This window comes from Jatropha curcas, chromosome 1 (genome assembly GCF_041381405.1).
Source record: "Jatropha curcas cultivar XTBG-Jc1 chromosome 1, XTBG_Jcur_1.0, whole genome shotgun sequence".
Classification (NCBI taxonomy): domain Eukaryota; kingdom Viridiplantae; phylum Streptophyta; class Magnoliopsida; order Malpighiales; family Euphorbiaceae; genus Jatropha; species Jatropha curcas.
The window spans coordinates 21,302,247-21,319,958 of NC_143151.1; the positions used below are offsets into that span (position 1 = coordinate 21,302,247).

General features: G+C 38.1%; 1 non-coding gene across 1 annotated transcript; it reads right to left on the bottom strand.

The window, feature by feature from the left end:
- Positions 1–5,671: 5,671 nt before the first annotated feature.
- On the bottom strand, positions 5,672–5,778 carry LOC119369971 (small nucleolar RNA R71). The gene has a single exon (XR_005177516.2). It is a non-coding gene; the product is annotated as a small nucleolar RNA R71 (small nucleolar RNA).
- Between the last annotated feature and the right edge of the window lie 11,934 nt (positions 5,779–17,712).

Consider the following 17,712-nt stretch of genomic DNA (forward strand, 5'->3'; position numbering starts at 1 on the left):
TTGCTTTTTCTGGTTCGACTCTTTTTGCTCATATTTCTTTGAGAGCTTTTTCAGGAGTTGAATCTCTTGCTCAGTTAGAGAGTTTGATGAAGAGGTGGAGCTTGATTCGGCCATTGTTGCAAATTTCAAAACTCAGAACAACATAGGGTTTTAGTTAGCAAAAAGATGAAAGAAAGAATATGAAGCAGTTAATAGAGAAATAGGAAAGCTTAAGTGGCGGAAGAAAAAATAAAGAGCGGTTTTTAAAGGGAATTCAAAAACGAAAAATAAGACAAAAGAAATAAAATAAATAAAAGGAATAAAACCACCAAAGCACTAAAGACACGAAAACATAATAAAAACAAATACACACAATAAAGTAACTATTTTTGGATTTAGTCTAAAGTAGGATTCTGATAATGACATTAGAAAGTCATATCTGGACTATTTTCGTTTTAGACAAAAATCAATTTTCACACAGAACAAAAATTAGAACATAGCAAGTCTTCTATTTTCGAATATAGAAAGTAGTTTAGAACATACTTACAAAAGTTCTAAAGTTATGAGTTTAGAACTAGCATACTGAGTTCTCTTCTAATTGAGCAGAATTGACTTTCATTCAAAGGTTTAGTAAAGATATCTGCCAATTGCTTTTCTGTTGGAATGAACTCAATTACTATATCACCTTTTTGTACATGATCACGTATGAAGTGATGTCTGAGTTCTATATGCTTGGTTCTAGAATGCTGAACTGGATTCTTGGATAAATTGATGGCGCTTATTTTGTCACACTTGATTGGCACTGTTTCTAATTTCAGTCCATAGTCTGCCAACTGTTTTTTGATCCATAGAACTTATGCAACACAACTTCCAGCAGCAACATATTCTGCTTCTGCAGTAGAAAGAGCAATAGATGTCTATTTCTTGCTAAACCATGATACAAGGGCGCTACCCAGAAATTGACAAGTCCCAGACGTGCTTTTTCTATCTATTCTGCTTCCTGCAAAATCAGAATCACTATACCCAACAAGATCAAATGTATCATCTTTATAATACCACAGACCCGGATTAGAAGTTCCACAAAGATATCTTAGTATTCTTTTTACAGCAATTAAATGAGATTCTTTGGGACACGATTGAAATCTAGCACATAGACAAACACTAAAGTGTATGTCTGGTCTGCTTGTCGTTAGATATAGCAAAGAACCAATCATACTTCTAAACAGCTTGATATCCACGTCTTTGCCTTTTTCATCTTTTTCTAATTTTGACGATGGACTCATTGGTGTACTACATACCTTGGCATTTTCCATTTTGAATCGTTTCAACAATTCTCTAGTATATTTTTCTTGATTAATGAAAATTCCATTCTCACATTGTTTGATTTGAAGCCCAAGGAAGAAGTTTAATTCTCCCATCATACTCATTTCGAACTCACCCTGCATAATTTTAGAGAATTCCTTACAAAGAAGATAATTAGTAGAACCAAAGATTATGTCATCAACATAGATTTGTACAACTAGAATATCATGTGCTTTATTTTTGATAAATAGTGTTGTATCAACCTTTCCTCTTGAAAAACCATTTTCTAATAGAAACTTACTCAATCTTTCATACCAAGCTCTAGGAGCTTGCTTTAAACCATAAAGAGCTTTAGTAAGTTTGTAAACATGATTAGGTTTATCAAAAATTTCAAAGCCAGGAGGTTGTTCTACATACACTTCTTCATTTAGAAAACCATTTAGAAAAGCACTTTTGACATCCATTTGATATAACATGAAGTTTTTAAAACATGCAAATGCACAAAGCATTCTAATGGCCTCAAGTCTAGCAACCGGGGCAAAGGCTTCATCAAAATCGATGCCTTCCTCTTGGTTGTGCCCTTGAGCCACTAATCTTGCTTTATTTCTCACAACGTTACCTTGTTCATCAAGCTTATTTCTAAACACCCATTTTGTTCCAATAACAGAATGGTTTTTAGGTCTAGAAACAAGTTTTCAAACTTGGTTTATCTCAAATTGATTCAGCGCTTCTTGCATAGCAAGAATCCAACTTTCATCATTTTGAGCATCTTCTAAATTTTTAGGTTCTAATTGAGAAACGAAAGCAACATTACCGAAATATCTTCTGAGTTGAGCTCTATTCATCATCCTTTCTGAGGGATTATCCATAATATCTTCTTGGGGATGATACTTATGAAATCGCCATTCTTTTGGTAATTGAGAATCTTCATTTTCTGTTTCTAGCATTTAACTTTCAACTATGTTCTGATCTTCATGTTCTATTTCTGGTTCAGCCTGACTATTGATGTTATGATCGCTTTCTGGCTGTTCTAGTTGTTCTGATTGCTCATTCTGCTTTTCAGGATTAGAATCTACAAAATCATCACTTTCTAATGTTCTAGAAGTAGAGTTAGTTTCATCAAACACAACATGAACAGATTCTTCTACAACTAGAGTCTTTTTATTAAATACTCTATATGCTTTACTATTTCTAGAATATCCCAGAAAAATACCTTCATAAGATTTAGCATCAAATTTAGCAAGATGATTTTTCTTGTTATCTAGAATAAAGCATTTGCACCCAAAGATATGAAAATAACCAATATTTGGTTTTCTACCTTTGTATAGCTCATATGGAGTCCTTTTAAGTTTAGATCTTACCAAAGCCTTGTTTAGAATATAACAGGCAGTGTTAACTGCTTCTGCCCAGAAATACTTTGGTAGAATCACTTAACATGGTTCTGGCCATTTCTTGAAGTGTTCTATTCTTGCATTCCACCACTCCATTTTGTTGAGGTGTTCTAGGTGCTGAGAAGTTATGGAAGATTCCTGACTTGTTGCAAAAAGCATCGAATTTCTGATTTTCAAATTCTCCTCCATGATCACTTCTAATTGCTGTGATGTTGTATCCTTTCTCATTTTGTACTCTCTTGCAAAGATGAACAAACATGTCATATGACTCATCCTTATTTCTAAAGAAGAGTGTCCAGGTGAATTTAGAGTAATCATCTACAATAACAAATGCATAGAATTTTCCTCCAAGACTAGATGGAGTAATTGGACCAAATAGATCAAGGTGTAGCAATTCTAAATGTCTAGAAGTAGAAACCATGCTCTTAGATTTGAAAGAAGTTCTGGTTTGTTTGCCCATTTGACAAGCATCACAAATGTGATCTTTTTCAAATTTCAACTTTGGCAAACCACAAACCAAATCTTTCTTAGACAGTTTAGAAATAAGGTGCGTGTTTGCATGTCCAAGTCTTCTATGCCATAACCAACTAGAATTATCAATAGAAACTAAACATATATCCTGGTTATGTGATAAGTGTTAAATTTATAGAATTTTTAATATAGTTTTTATTAGGATTTTAGTGAGTTTTATTAGTTTGATTTGATTTTAAATTCAATTCTAGTATAATTTTGTTCAAAGCTTCCTTGATTCTTAATTCGCTTGATCTAAGAGAAAATTGTAGGAATTTGGCTCAGAAAAGAAAAACACTCAGCCTCAAGCACACCCAGGCCGTGCTAGAAGGCACACCCGTGCTAGAAGCTAAGGAAATCAAGGGAGAGACAGAAGAGAGCACGGCCTGGGTGGTGCCAAAAGGCACGGCCGTGCTTAGATGAGAATAGGGCGTGTCAAGCCTAGCACGCCCATGACAGTTCTAGGCGGGAGTGGCAGAAGCAAGCACACCCTGCCTGTGCTTGATGGCACGCCCGTGCCTCGAGGATTCACCAGGGTGTGCTTACCAAGCACACCCCGGTAAGCACACCCCGTGCTTCACAAGCCAGACTTCCAGACTTGAGCACACCCAGCCCATGCACAATGGCACGCCCGTGCTACGCAGAACAAAACCAGCGTGAACTAAATATGCAAATCCATCTTTTTCTCATATGGGCCCGCCTCGGAAAGTTTCCTGAACATACTAAACAAGACCTATACCTATTTTGGGAGAACAAGGAGTCCTAATCAAGAAGAAATCCAAAGCCTAAACAGTCATGATCTCCTATAGAAGATTTTGCACTAAATAAGGATTCTATTTCCTAAAAGGAGTCTGATTCACCCTCAGGAGCTCTATATAAAGGAGGGAACTTCTCATTGCTAAGGATCTCGTTTTTTGTGCAATTCTCTACATAATTCTCTCTCTCTCTAAGACTTTAAGCATCATAGATTTGTGCCAAGAATCAAGGAAGCCATTCATATAGTTGTGATACAGTTTTTATTCTAAACTCTTCATCTTGTTTCTTTCTTTTTATTATTGTCTTTAAATATGATGAATGATTCAAGTATGACTGAGTTTAATTTACTTACTATGTCCAGCTAAACTCTTATACTAGGGATTTGATATAACTTAATTCGATTCCAGTTTATAATATTAGATTTGTTTTTCTTTGTTCTCGTTATAAATTATTATTGTGCTTAAAGCTTCCAGGTAGAAAATTTCCCCTGGATTGAGTTATTTCAATAATCGCTATCGGGAGAAGGGTTATTGATATGAAAAAGATAATAATTTACTTGAGAATAATAACTTGATGCGGAAGCTATATGGTTTGACTCAAGGGGGGTTTTCATAAGTTAATGAATTATTAAGTTGTGAACTCACAAAACAACCATAAAACCTAATGATCTGATTTATGTTTGATTTCACTATTAAGAGTTAGGTAATTAAACTGGATTAGAATAGCTAACAATAAATCGGGAGAGCTTGTTAGTAACTCTAGGGTTGTTTCTCCTACTTGAACAATTAAAATTGATTAATGAACTAATAAAATAAGCTGGATAAAATTAAGTGAAATCAAATTCCCTAGTAGTTTAATTCTCTGATTTCTTTTCACCTGAATTTTGTGCTTGATCTTTTCTGTTTTTACCTTAAATTTTATTTTCCTTATAGCAATTCTCTCTTATTATCATCTAAATAATAATAGCTTAACATAATTTTGGTAATTGATATACAATCCCTGTGGATATGATACTCTCTTACTCTATACTACTTGTTGCGATTTCGTACACTTGCGAAAACCGTTGTCAAGTTTTTGGCGCCGTTGCCGAGGATTGGCGTATCAATATCAATACGAATTACCCTATTGTTAATTTAGACACTCTTTTATTTAATTTTCTTTTTAAGAACTGTTCCAGGTGTTTTATGCAAAGAAGATCAAGGAAGACTGAACCCCTAATCTTTGATCCAGAAATTGAAAGAACTCTGCGAAGGCTAAACGCTGCAAGAAAAGCACGAGAAATAAAACTCGAACAACAAGCAGACATGGACGACGAAAACGAAAATAGAAACGAGAACATAGTCGGACCACCACTTCAACATCCAGTCCGTACCTTAAGGGATTACACAACACCTAATCTGAATGGGACAACCTCAAGTATTACTAGACCTAGGGTAGAAGCTAATAATTTCGAAATTAAACCCGCAATCATTCAAATACTCTCTACCTCGATCCAATATGGGGGTTTGCCTAGTGAAGATCCTAATGCTCACATCACCAATTTTCTTGAAATTTGTGATACTTTCAAACAGAATGGTGTTTCTGAAGATGCAATCAAATTGAGACTCTTCCCTTTTACTCTTAGGGACAAAGCGAGGTCCTGGTTACAATCATGTCCCGCTGGAAGTTTCACAACATGGGATGAGTTAGCTCAAAAGTTTCTAGCTAAATTCTTTCCATCCTCAAAAACCACCAAGTTGCGCAATGAGATAATGACATTTGCTCATCATGATCAAGAGAGCATGTATGAAGCGTGGGAAAGATTCAAGGACCTATTAAGAAAGTGCCCTCATCACGATTTGCCCAAGTGGCTACAGGTACAAACTTTCTATAATGCATTATCTCCTAACATCAAAATTACTCTAGATGCAGCTGCAGGTGGATCTTTCGAAAAAAAGGGAATTGATGAGGCATATGAGTTGATAGAAGAGATGGCAAGCAACAGCCATTACCAAAACAATTCCGAAAGAAGAAGAACTGCAGGAGTCTATAAAATAGACACCATTACGGCACTTAATGCCAAGGTAGATAACATGGTAAGGAAATTGGAATTATTAACCACTAATCCTGTGAATTCTGTTATGCAAGTTTGCGATAGGTGCAATGGACAACATGGAATTGGAGAATGCATCATGGACTCCTTAAATCCACAAACTTTGGAGCAAGTGAACTATGTGATGAATCAAGGAAGAAAGAATTACCCATATTCAAATTCATATGATAACAGGTTAAGGAATCATCCTAATCTATCCTATGGTAATCCTAACAATGCCTTGAACACACCACCAGGTTTCCACCCTCCAGAAAAGAAATCCCATGATGACCTTCTCACTGCTCTTTCCAAATCACACATGGAGTTCATGAATGAAACTAGAGAGAACCATAAAATCCAGCAGGCTGCAATAAGGAATTTGGAGATTCAACTAGGGCAATTTGCAAACATGATGGCATCTCGACCTCAAGGTACGTTACCTAGCAATACTGAAAAGAATCCAAAAGAACAAGTGCAGGCTATCACCTTGAGAAGTGGCAAACAATTAGATGAACCACCAAGGAAAGAAAAGGAAGAAAAAGAACAACCAAAGGTGCCTATCATTGACTTAGAAGAACAGGAAAAGGTAAAACCCTATGTTCCCCCTGTTCCCTTTCCACAAAGATTAAAGAAAGCACAAGACGACAAGAGCTTCCTCAAGTTTCTGGATGTATTTAAGAAGCTTCAAATCAATATTCCTTTTGCTGAAGCTCTTGCTCAAATGCCTAGCTATGCTAAATTCCTAAAAGATATCCTGAGCAAGAAACGAAAAATTGATGATCAAGGAACGGTAATGTTAACGGAGGAGTGCAGTGCAATCATCCAAAACAAATTGCCTCCAAAGTTGAAAGATCCAGGAAGTTTTTCTATCCCCTGTAACATTGGTAATCTTGACTTTGAAAAGGCCTTGGCAGATTTAGGTGCTAGCATTAATCTTATGTCCTATGAAGTATTTAAGATGTTAGGTATGGGAGAGCTCAAACCAACCAGGATGTCTTTGCAATTAGCAGATCGTTCAATTAAATATCCTAGAGGGATTGTAGAAGACGTGCTTGTAAAGGTAGGTACATTCATCTTTCCTGTTGATTTTGTCATTCTTGACATTGATAAAGACATGGAAGGATCTCTAATCCTTGGAAGACCTTTTCTTGCAACTGCAAGAGCATTGATTGATGTCTATGAGGGTAAGTTAACTTTAAGAGTTGGCAAGGAAGAGATTGTCTTTGATGTACTTAAATCTTGTAAACTTCCTATGGACTATGGAGACTGCTTTCGAATTGATGTTGTTGATGAATGTGTGGAAAACACCTTGCATGGCGAAAATAACATTAATGAATTAAGCATCTTGAACGAAAAAGAAAAGGAACCACCTAAACTAGATCTGAAACAACTTCCACCTCATTTGAAACATGCATTTTTAGGTGAGGACCATTCTTTCCCTGTTATTATCTCTTCTCACTTAATGCTTGATCAAGAGGAAAGGTTGTTGCAGTTCTACGAAGGCACAAGAAGGCATTAGGGTGGTCTATCTCGGATCTACAAGGAATAAGTCCAAGTGTGTGCATGCATAAAATCTTGATGGAAGAAGACTACAAACCTTCAATCGAGCACCAAAGGCGATTGAATCCAAACATGAAGGAGGTAGTCAAGGCTGAAATCATCAAACTCCTGGATGCCGGTATCATTTATCCAATTTCAGAAAGTAATTGGGTAAGTCCTGTCCAAGTTGTTCCAAAGAAGGGAGGTATGACTGTTATCTCTAATGAAAACAATGAATTAATTCCCACAAGAACAGTCACAGGTTGGTGCGTGTGCATAGATTACAGAAAACTAAATAAAGCAACACGCAAGGACCATTTTCCCCTTCCCTTTATTGATCAAATGCTTGAAAGACTTGCAGGTTATCCTTTTTATTGTTTCTTAGATGGCTATTCGGGGTATTTTCAAATACCTATAGCTCCTGAAGACCAAGAGAAAACTACTTTCATATGTCCTTATGGCACTTTTGCCTATGGGAGAATGCCTTTTGGGCTATGTAACGCCCCTGCAACCTTCCAAAGGTGCATGATGTCCATCTTTTCTGATATGGTGGAAAATTTTATTGAAATATTCATGGATGACTTTTCTGTGTTTGGTTCTTCTTTCGATGCATGCCTTCATAATTTATCTTTAGTAATGCAACGATGTGAAGATACTAACCTTGTGTTAAATTGGGAAAAATGTCACTTCATGGTTAGTGAAGGTATTGTCTTAGGGCATAAAATCTCTCAAAAAGGGATTGAAGTCGACAAGGCCAAAATTGAGGTAATTGAAAAACTACCTCCTCCTAACACAGTGAAAGGAATAAGAAGTTTTCTTGGGCATGCAGGGTTTTACAGGAGATTCATAAAAGACTTCTCAAAAATCACTAAACCTCTTTGCAATTTATTAGTTAAAGATGCTCCTTTTAATTTTGACAAAGAGTGTTTAGATGCTTTCAACAGGTTGAAGAAGGAGTTAATCTCAGCACCGATCATCACTACACCAAATTGGACTTTACCCTTTGAACTCATGTGTGATGCTAGTGATCATGCTGTAGGAGCTGTTCTTGGACAAAGAAAAGACAAGAAATTGCATGTTATTTATTATGCCAGTCGCACATTGAATGATGCGCAATTAAATTATGCAACTACTGAAAAAGAATTGTTAGCTATTGTTTTTGCTTTTGACAAATTCAGGGCATATCTAATTGGAGCTAAAACAATAGTTTACACAGATCACTCAGCCATCAAATACTTGCTGGACAAGAAAGATGCAAAACTGAGACTCATTCGTTGGGTACTTCTATTGCAAGAATTTGACCTAGAAATTCGTGATAAAAAGGGGACCGAGAACCTCGTCGCTGACCATCTTTCCATGCTTGAATTGGGGGAAGAAGATACGAGCGAGCTACAAATCAATGAAAACTTTCCCCATGAGCAACTTCTTCTAATGGCAAATGCTCAAACCCCCTGGTATGCTGACATAGTTAATTATCTTGTTTGCAACATTCCTCCTCCTAATTTTTCTTACCAACAAAGAAAAAAATTTTTTCATGATATCAAATTCTACTATTAGGAGGAGCCCTTTTTATTCAAGTATTGCAGTGATCAGCTATTCAGGAGATGTATACCGGAAACTGAAATGGAAAGTGTCCTTAAATTCTGCCATTCGATGGAATGTGGAGGTCACTTTGGAGCAAACAAGACAGCTGCGCGTATATTAGAAAGTGGTTTGTATTGGCCTAATCTTTTTAAAGATGCTTATAACTATGTTCGCCTTTGTGATCGTTGTCAAAGGTTAGGTAACATTTCGAAGAGACGTGAGATGCCCTTAAACAGCATCCTTGAGGTCGAAATCTTCGACGTATGGGGTCTGGACTTCATGGGACCTTTTCCACCATCATATTCAAATCAATACATTCTAGTGGTGGTGGATTATATGTCAAAGTGGGCAGAGGCAGTTGCTCTTCCAAATAACGATGCCAAAAGTGTGGTGAGCGTCATCAAGAAAAATATTTTTACAAGGCATGGCACTCCTAGAGCAATAATCACGGACGGAGGTAAGCATTTTTGCAATAGATATTTAGACTCCCTTCTTACAAAATATGGTGTCACTCATCGTGCAGGTACTCCATATCATCCTCAAACAAGTGGACAAGTAGAGGTCACTAACAGAGAATGTGACATCCTATTGAATCGAGTCGTTGCATAGAGTCGAGTCTAGTAGGGCCGATCTAGAACCCGGTTCGAGCCATTTAACTCTAGAGTGGGTAGAATGGGATGTAACTTAAATAAGTAAGAGAAGTGGACTTACTTGCATAAAACAAAAAGATCAAAGTATAAGGAATAGGACTTACTTGCACTAAAATATAAAGTTGAGGTATTAAAAGGTAACATGTAGAAAATGTAGGTATTATTTGGTAATTATACCATACAATTAAAGAGATAGTTGGGAAGTATATGAGACTTCCATTTCAGTTTTCTTTCTTCATTTTCTTCATCTTCATCTTCAACGTCTTCTTCATCTTCATCTTCCTCTTTATCTCCTTCATCTTTCTCTTCATCTCCTTCCTTTCTCCATCAATTTTCATGTGATTAAACACTAAATTAGACCTAGAACTCTATCCAAGTAAGTAACCTTTCTTAAATTTCATACTTGTGTGATATTTTAGATGATTTATAAGAGTTATTATGTATAGGAGAGGGGAGCACAAAGTAGGAGGAAAAGGAAGCTAAGAAGAAGATTTAAAGCTCTTTTGGTTGAAGGTTTGATATCTCTTTTAGTTTTTCACATTTTCTTGCATGAATACTTGTGTAGTGTGTTGATAATGAAAACATATATTGCTGAATGTTGAATTAGAGGTCTGTAAATGGTGATAAAGCATGGGATGAATTGAATGAATGAAGTAGATATTGATTTCATGCTGAACCAAGTTTGTTGGACCACTGACCAGTAATTTCACCCTGATTTTGACTCTGTTTAACGAGGGAATTAGGAAGTGGTATAGAAGAGTTATTTGTTCCTCTATGTTTTATCTGTCCATGAGTTTTTGAATCACCTAATTTGGAGTTATAAATTGAGAGATATGACCAAAATAGTACAGAATGTGTAGGCTGGAAATCAACAGTCTGGACGGACTGGAAGTTGCTTATTTCGGTAAATATTTGCCTACCTTACCAACGTAATTAAGAGATGTGGTAGAAGACAAATTTGTAGCCTAATGTGTTATCTAACCATATAATTTAGAATCACCTAAATTGGAGTTATAACTTGAGAGATATGACCACAATAGTACAAACTATGCAGGCTGGAAACCAACAGCTGGGCAGACTGGCAGTTGCTACTTGAGCTCAATATTTGACTACCTTACCAACGTAATTCATAGATGTGATAGAAGACAAAGTTGTCACTTAATGTGTTAGCTAACAATAGAATTTAGAATTACTACAATTGGACTTCTGACTATAGAGTTATGCTAGAATTTGTGAAACATGTGCAGGCTGCCCTGTCATATTTCAAGGCTACATTAGAAATGATGTTGGGATGTATATGTAGCTTCATGTAGCCTAAGATTAGTACTGAATTTGAACCTTTTGAGTTAAGTTAAATTAACAACAATGAATTCCTTAATCTGACTGGTAGAAATAAGGTAGTTCATGATTGGTACAAGTTGCATCGTGGGTGCATCAATTAGATTCCCATGCACATTAGTTTACAAGTTATCAAGTGTGTGCAGTTACTTCTATTTATATATGCACTCTTCTTAATGCATGAAACAGGTTAGAAACATACAGACTAAGACAGCATATAGGTAAACAGTATGGTTTATGAATTATACGAAGAATTAAATATGCTATTATTTTATATTATTGAAACACCGATAATATGCTCCATTGAGGTTAGGTAGAAACCACGTAGATAAGACTATGTCGCGACATAGGATAGCAGATCTGTGCCCCATACAGTTTGGTACTCCGGTTACAGGCCATTGAGTGGATATGATTATATATGGGCCATATTAGCCCAGTCATCCAGTATTCATCCAGTTTCATACAGTATTCATACAGTTCTTCTTATCTCTTCGGTTTCACTGTAACCTTATGGAGCCATACAGTTCGGAGATTATATTATTTCTCACTTATATGATGTTAACTAAAAATTTCATAAGTCATACAGCATAATGAACAGTAAGTAAACTACTGAAAAGCTAATGCAATATGTGCTTATATGTTTACATTGATATCATGAAAGTATAATGATATGTGTGCTTGCATGTTTATTTATAAGTTGAGATATCCACTGAGCTTTATTTGCTCAGCGAGTTACTTGTTTAACTCGTAGGTTTTGGAACTGGACCGTAGAGAATCATCTTACAACTGCTGCAGTTCATCTTTGGAAGACCCAGTCTTTAGGGTAGCTACTCAATTTGATATTTTGGTTTTGTCTATACTTATCATGGCATGTACAGGGCATATACTTGGGCCCATTTCATTTTGGAAACTAGTTTAATGTCTTGTAACTATTAAGTACATATCTATATATAAAAATAATGTAAAAAGCAACAGCCTGACATCAGCATGAAAGGACATAGGTTCAACTAGATTGTAGCGTCTCGGCTCGGTTCAGTCGAGTTAACGGGTGGACCGGGAAAGGATGTTACAAATTTTGGTATCAAAGCACTAGTTTAGTTCCTCGGGCTTAAATGCATATGTCATTTTAGTGTACATGCCATGACTACCCTGATGAACTAAGCAGTTGTTATTCTTATAGGAGGATGTCACAGGAAGGTGAAAGCGAGTCACACGCCTCCAGAGCTGTGGAGGGTGAGGCCCCAGTAGGACCAGGTCAAGAGGTGCTGTTAAAGCAACTTGCAGATACGTTTAGACAGATTGCAGGGGTGATACCTCAGGCATCAGTAGTAGTAGACAGAGAAAGAAAGTCCCCACTAGAAAAGCTTAGAAAATATGGTGCAAAAGAATTCAGAGCTAGCAAGGATGACAGTCCAGAAACAGCTGAGTATTGGTTAGATGGTACTTTAAGAGTCCTGGAGCAATTACAGTGTACACCAGAGGACAAGTTGATTTGTGCCACGTCATTACTGATAGAGGAGGCATACACATGGTGGACTACTGTTCAACAGAGAGTACCAGCAGAGCAGCGTACCTGGCAATTCTTTTTGGATGAATTCAAGAAAAAGTTCATCACAGAGGCTTACCTTGATGCGAAAAGGAAGGAATTCCTATACCTTAGACAGAACAGAATGTCAATTACAGAATATGAAAGAGAATTCACCAGACTCAGCAGGTATGGTGACCGAATAGTGGCTACAGAGGTAGAGAGATGTAAAAAGTGTCAGGAGGGCCTGAACGATGAGATTCAGATGGGAGTGGTAGCTTCCAGATTCAGAGAGTTCTCAGCTTTGGTAGAGGCAGCTCAGGAGATAGAGCGAATTCAGGCCAGTCAGTGTACCAGACGCCAGTGGTCTCAGCAGAAGAGAGATCAGACTCAGAGTGCACCCAGTACATATCAGTCAGAGAGCAAGAGATTCAGAGGTGTTAGTACTTCAACTGGTCCTAGGCATCCTTTTAGCCACGGCACAGCTAGGGGTGCTCATGCGCCAGCGGTATCAGTTGTGGCTAGTTCTGCCGGTGGTGGTCGAGGTTCAGGCAGAGGCACCGGGTAGAGGCACTGGTAGAGGTGCAGGGTCAGATGGTTATACTTTTCCACCTTGTGAGCATTGTGGCAGACGGCATGGTGGAGATTGTTGGTTGGTTACTGGTAAATGTTGGATATGCGGAGCATCAGACCATTAGAAGAAGGACTGTCCTAAGAGGGCAGAAGCTCCTACACAGTTCATAGCAGGTAGAGGTAGAGGTTGGGGAAGAGGTGAGAGCTCCGGAGGGCAGAGACAGCAGTCAGAGACTGTGGACAGACCTGATACTAGAGTTCCAACCAGGGTCTATGCTATGCGAGCCAAGGAAGATGATGAAGCTCCAGATGTCATAGTTGGAGATCTTATGGAGTTACCATTCAGAGAATTTGATGTTATTCTGGGTATGGATTGGCTATCCAGACATCAGGCTATAGTTGTTTGTGCAAAGAAAAGGGTGACATTATATACAGCAGCAGGAACTACTGAAAAGCTAATGCAATATTGATATCATGAAAGTATAATGATATGTGTGCTTGCATGTTTATTTATAAGTTGAGATATCCACTGAGCTTTATTTGCTCAGCGAGTTACTTGTTTAACTCGTAAGTTTTGGAACTGGACCATAGAGAATCATCTTACAACTGCTGCAGTTCATCTTTGGAAGACCCAGTCTTCAGGGTAGCTACTCAATTTGATATTTTAGTTTTGTCTATACTTATCATGGCATGTACATGGCATATAGTTGGGCCCATTTCATTTTGGAAACTAGTTTAATGTCTTGTAACTATTAAGTACATATCTATATATAAAAATAATGTAAAAAGCAACAGCCTGACATCAGCATGAAAGGACATAGGTTCAACCAGATTGTAGCGTCTCGGCTCGGTTCAGTCGAGTTAACGGGTGGACCGAGAAGGGATGTTACAGAGAAATCAAAAAGATCCTCGAAACCACTGTTGGACAATCAAGGAAGGATTGGTCCAAAAAGCTAGACGATGCTCTATGGGCCTACAGAACGGCGTTCAAGACGCCTATAGGTATGTCTCCATATCGCATGGTGTATGGTAAGGCTTGTCATCTTCCTGTAGAGTTAGAACATAAGGCATTTTGGGCCATTCAATTTCTTAACTTGAATGCAAAGGAAGTTGGTCAAAAGCGATTGCTACAGCTAAACATGATGGATGAAATGCGCCTCCATGCTTATGAAAGTGCCAAAATATACAAAGATCGCACCAAACAATGGCACGATAAGCGCATTATCATGAGGGATCTAAAGGTAGGCCAGCAGGTGTTGCTCTATAACTCTAGGCTCCGGCTATTCCCTGGTAAGTTGCGCTCTAGATGGTCCGGACCATTCACAATCAAGGAAATTTTTCCTCATGGGGCAATTGAAATAGTGGATGGTAAGTCAAATCGAAGTTTTAAGGTAAATGCTCAATGTTTGAGGAACTATCACAGTGACAACTTTGAGCCCATCAAGAGCACAATTGGTCTTGTTTAACCTAAACTAGGTTAAGTGTGTCGAACTTAACGACGTTAAACAAAAGTGCCAGTGGGAGACAACCCATATAATTTTCTTGTTAAATTTTCGTTCCATTTATTTGTTTTATTTTTTGGTTTATTTGCAAAATTCCCAAATTTTCTCCATAAGTGTTCTTTTGTTTTAGTTAGAGTTTTTGTAGGAAAAAGTGAAAATCCAGAAGCGAGCACGCCCTGGCCGTGCCCCCCAGCACGCCCGTGCCATGGGGTGAGGATCCAAAACGCCCAGGCGTGCCTTACAGCACACCTGTGCGTTCTTCAAAGGTGGTGACACTTGAGAGTCAGAGAAGAGCACGCCCTAGCCGTGCCCATCAACATGCTCGTGCCATAGAAAAGGGAAAAATTCACTTGAGAGTCAGAGAAGAGCACGCCCAAGGCGTGCCAGATAGCACGCCCGTGCTGTCCACAGGAAATTTTTCAACTTGAGAGTCAGAGAAGAGCACGCCCCAACCGTGCTCCGTAGCACGCCCGTGCTACCTGTGCAAAAATTCTCAACCAAAGGTCAGAGAAGAGCATGCCCTGACTGCGCTTGTCAGCACGCCCGTGCCAGGTACATTTTCTCTTTTGTTTTGCAGGTCAGAAGAAAGCATGCCCAGGCCGTGCTTCGAAGCACGGCCGTGCCACGATCAGACACACGCATTAATTGGCACCCCTATTTAAAGAGCACGCCTTCAACCGCTTCATTTACCACCTCGCACGCCCTAACCGTCACCTCTTCTCTCTAAAATTTTCTCTCTTCTTCTCCCTTTTCTCTCAAATCCAACACTCTCCACCCAAAATTTTCATATAATCAACTCCAGCCATGCCTCCTAGATACAAACGCAGCAGACCCGCATCCTCCGTTGCTGCTCGAAATCGCTCAACTATGCGATCATCCACGGCTCCTCAACCTCCTTCCCCACCTGCGCTTCCATTTGAGTTTGCCTCCTCAGAGCAACAAGAAAGGTACACAAAACTAAACCTTCGGCCTATTTTACCAAATCGATTCATTGATGAGGCTGCTTTAGCACAAGTGGGTCTTAGAGACATTGTGTTAGAACCTCTTAGGCGAATAGGGTGGGGGCAATTTCTCGATATGAAGGACATAGTATATGCACCATTAACTCTAGAATTTCTAAGTTCTTATTCTTCTTTCATCCGGTTTTTGCCTACATCTCCCCCGAGCAAGATTCGATTTAGGCTTCTTAGTCAGGATTTTGAACTGTCTGTGAATGAAATTAGCCAACTTTTTGGATTTCCCACAGAGAATAGTCAGATTCAAATATCTAGTGATTTTAACGCACGAAACACATGGTTCAAATTTACGAGTGAAGTCAATTATAATCCTAGATATTCGAAGGCCTCCAAATTAACCTTCCCTACGATATATTCACAAATTTTTGTCTAATACTATATTTGGAAGAAGTGAGAGTGACGGGGTCTTAAGCTTGAATGAATTATATTTTCTATGGGCAATCGAAAGTGGAATAATGTTGAATGTGGGATATTGGCTCTGCCAACGGTGGGCAAGGATAGCTAGAGCCGACGAAGGGGCCATAATGATGGGGTGTTTTGTGACCCGAATTGCTAGATATTTACAGGTTTGGAACCCAGCTAGGCCAATCTATGATAGTGTCGGAGGGGGGCGTGGTACCAGACTGGATGTAGATGTTATGATACATATGAAATTGATTGAAAAAGTCGGGGATGCATATCGGGTAGTAGGTGCTCCAGAGGATGACTCTGATAATGAAGGAGTAGAGGCTGAAGGCAGTGCTGATATGGAGGAGGATATCCCTCCACCTTTTACCTCTTCTTTTGGTGCAAGTACATCCGGTGCTGGTCCATCGTTCCAAGGTACGTCCAACATGTCAAATGATGAGGTCCTTGCAAGAATGATGTTCCGAATGGACCTTTTTGACACGCGCCTTAACGGAATGGAAATGATGATCGCAGACCGTTTCCAGTCCATCGAAATCATGAATGGCAGCCTTGATTCTAGGATGGACACCATGCAAGGCCAACTCCAGACCATTCTTCAGCTTCTACAGCCGCCCCCACCACCGGAGACTTGACGGATTTTTCATTTATCTTTTGTTTCGTTTATGTTCTAATACATTGACTTGGTTGTTTTTCTTTTCCTTTTTAGTTTGTTTGTTTGGATATTTGAATTCTTATAACTTTTAGTAGTTTCATTTTCTTAATGTTTAGTTGTTCTTTTAGCTAAGACACATTCCGCACCCGTTCTATTGTATTGCTCAATACAATGTTGGTAAGGTTTCTTCTACTCTCTTACTGCTTTTCTTTTAGTAATGCAATAAGTTTGGGGAATTCTACACATTGGGGACAATGTGATTGATTGAATTGGGGGAAGGAAATTTTAGCTAAAATTTTTGCTTTTACTTACCATGATGGGGATGATTACAAGCAAGCTTGAAGGCCCTCATGATCTAGTAATGAGTGATGAATTTAGTTGGTTCTCAATTCTAGTATACTTAAGTTCTGAATTTAGAATTTTGACTTAAATATGTTCATTGATCTAAACTATTTGTTTCTAGATTTTAAAACACTGATTTTTATGAAAGTTATGATATATAAGTGTGTTTTAATCTAAAGTTATTTAAACCTCGGCATTCCTGGAACAAATTACAAATCCCTTCGAGGCGAAAAATTTTAAATGTTTACATTTTGAAAGAGATGATTTAGGCTTTTTTTTTTTTTTTTGTTGAAACCTATATTTAGCCTAGACCACCTAAATCAAAAGATGACCCTTGAAACCAATTTTGAAGCCTATAAACCAATAAATTTTCTTTTTCACCTTCAATAAACCTAGCCCTTAAAAGCCAATTCCAAATTCCTACCCTAAGTACAAAGAATTGTATGATTGAAGGATTTGACTTTTAATTAGATATAGCAACAAAGAGGGAGAATTTCTCAATTGATACTAGCAAGTTTACCAAATAAGAAAAGAAGAAAAATCAAAAGAAGGAGACACATGAAAAGCAATCAAA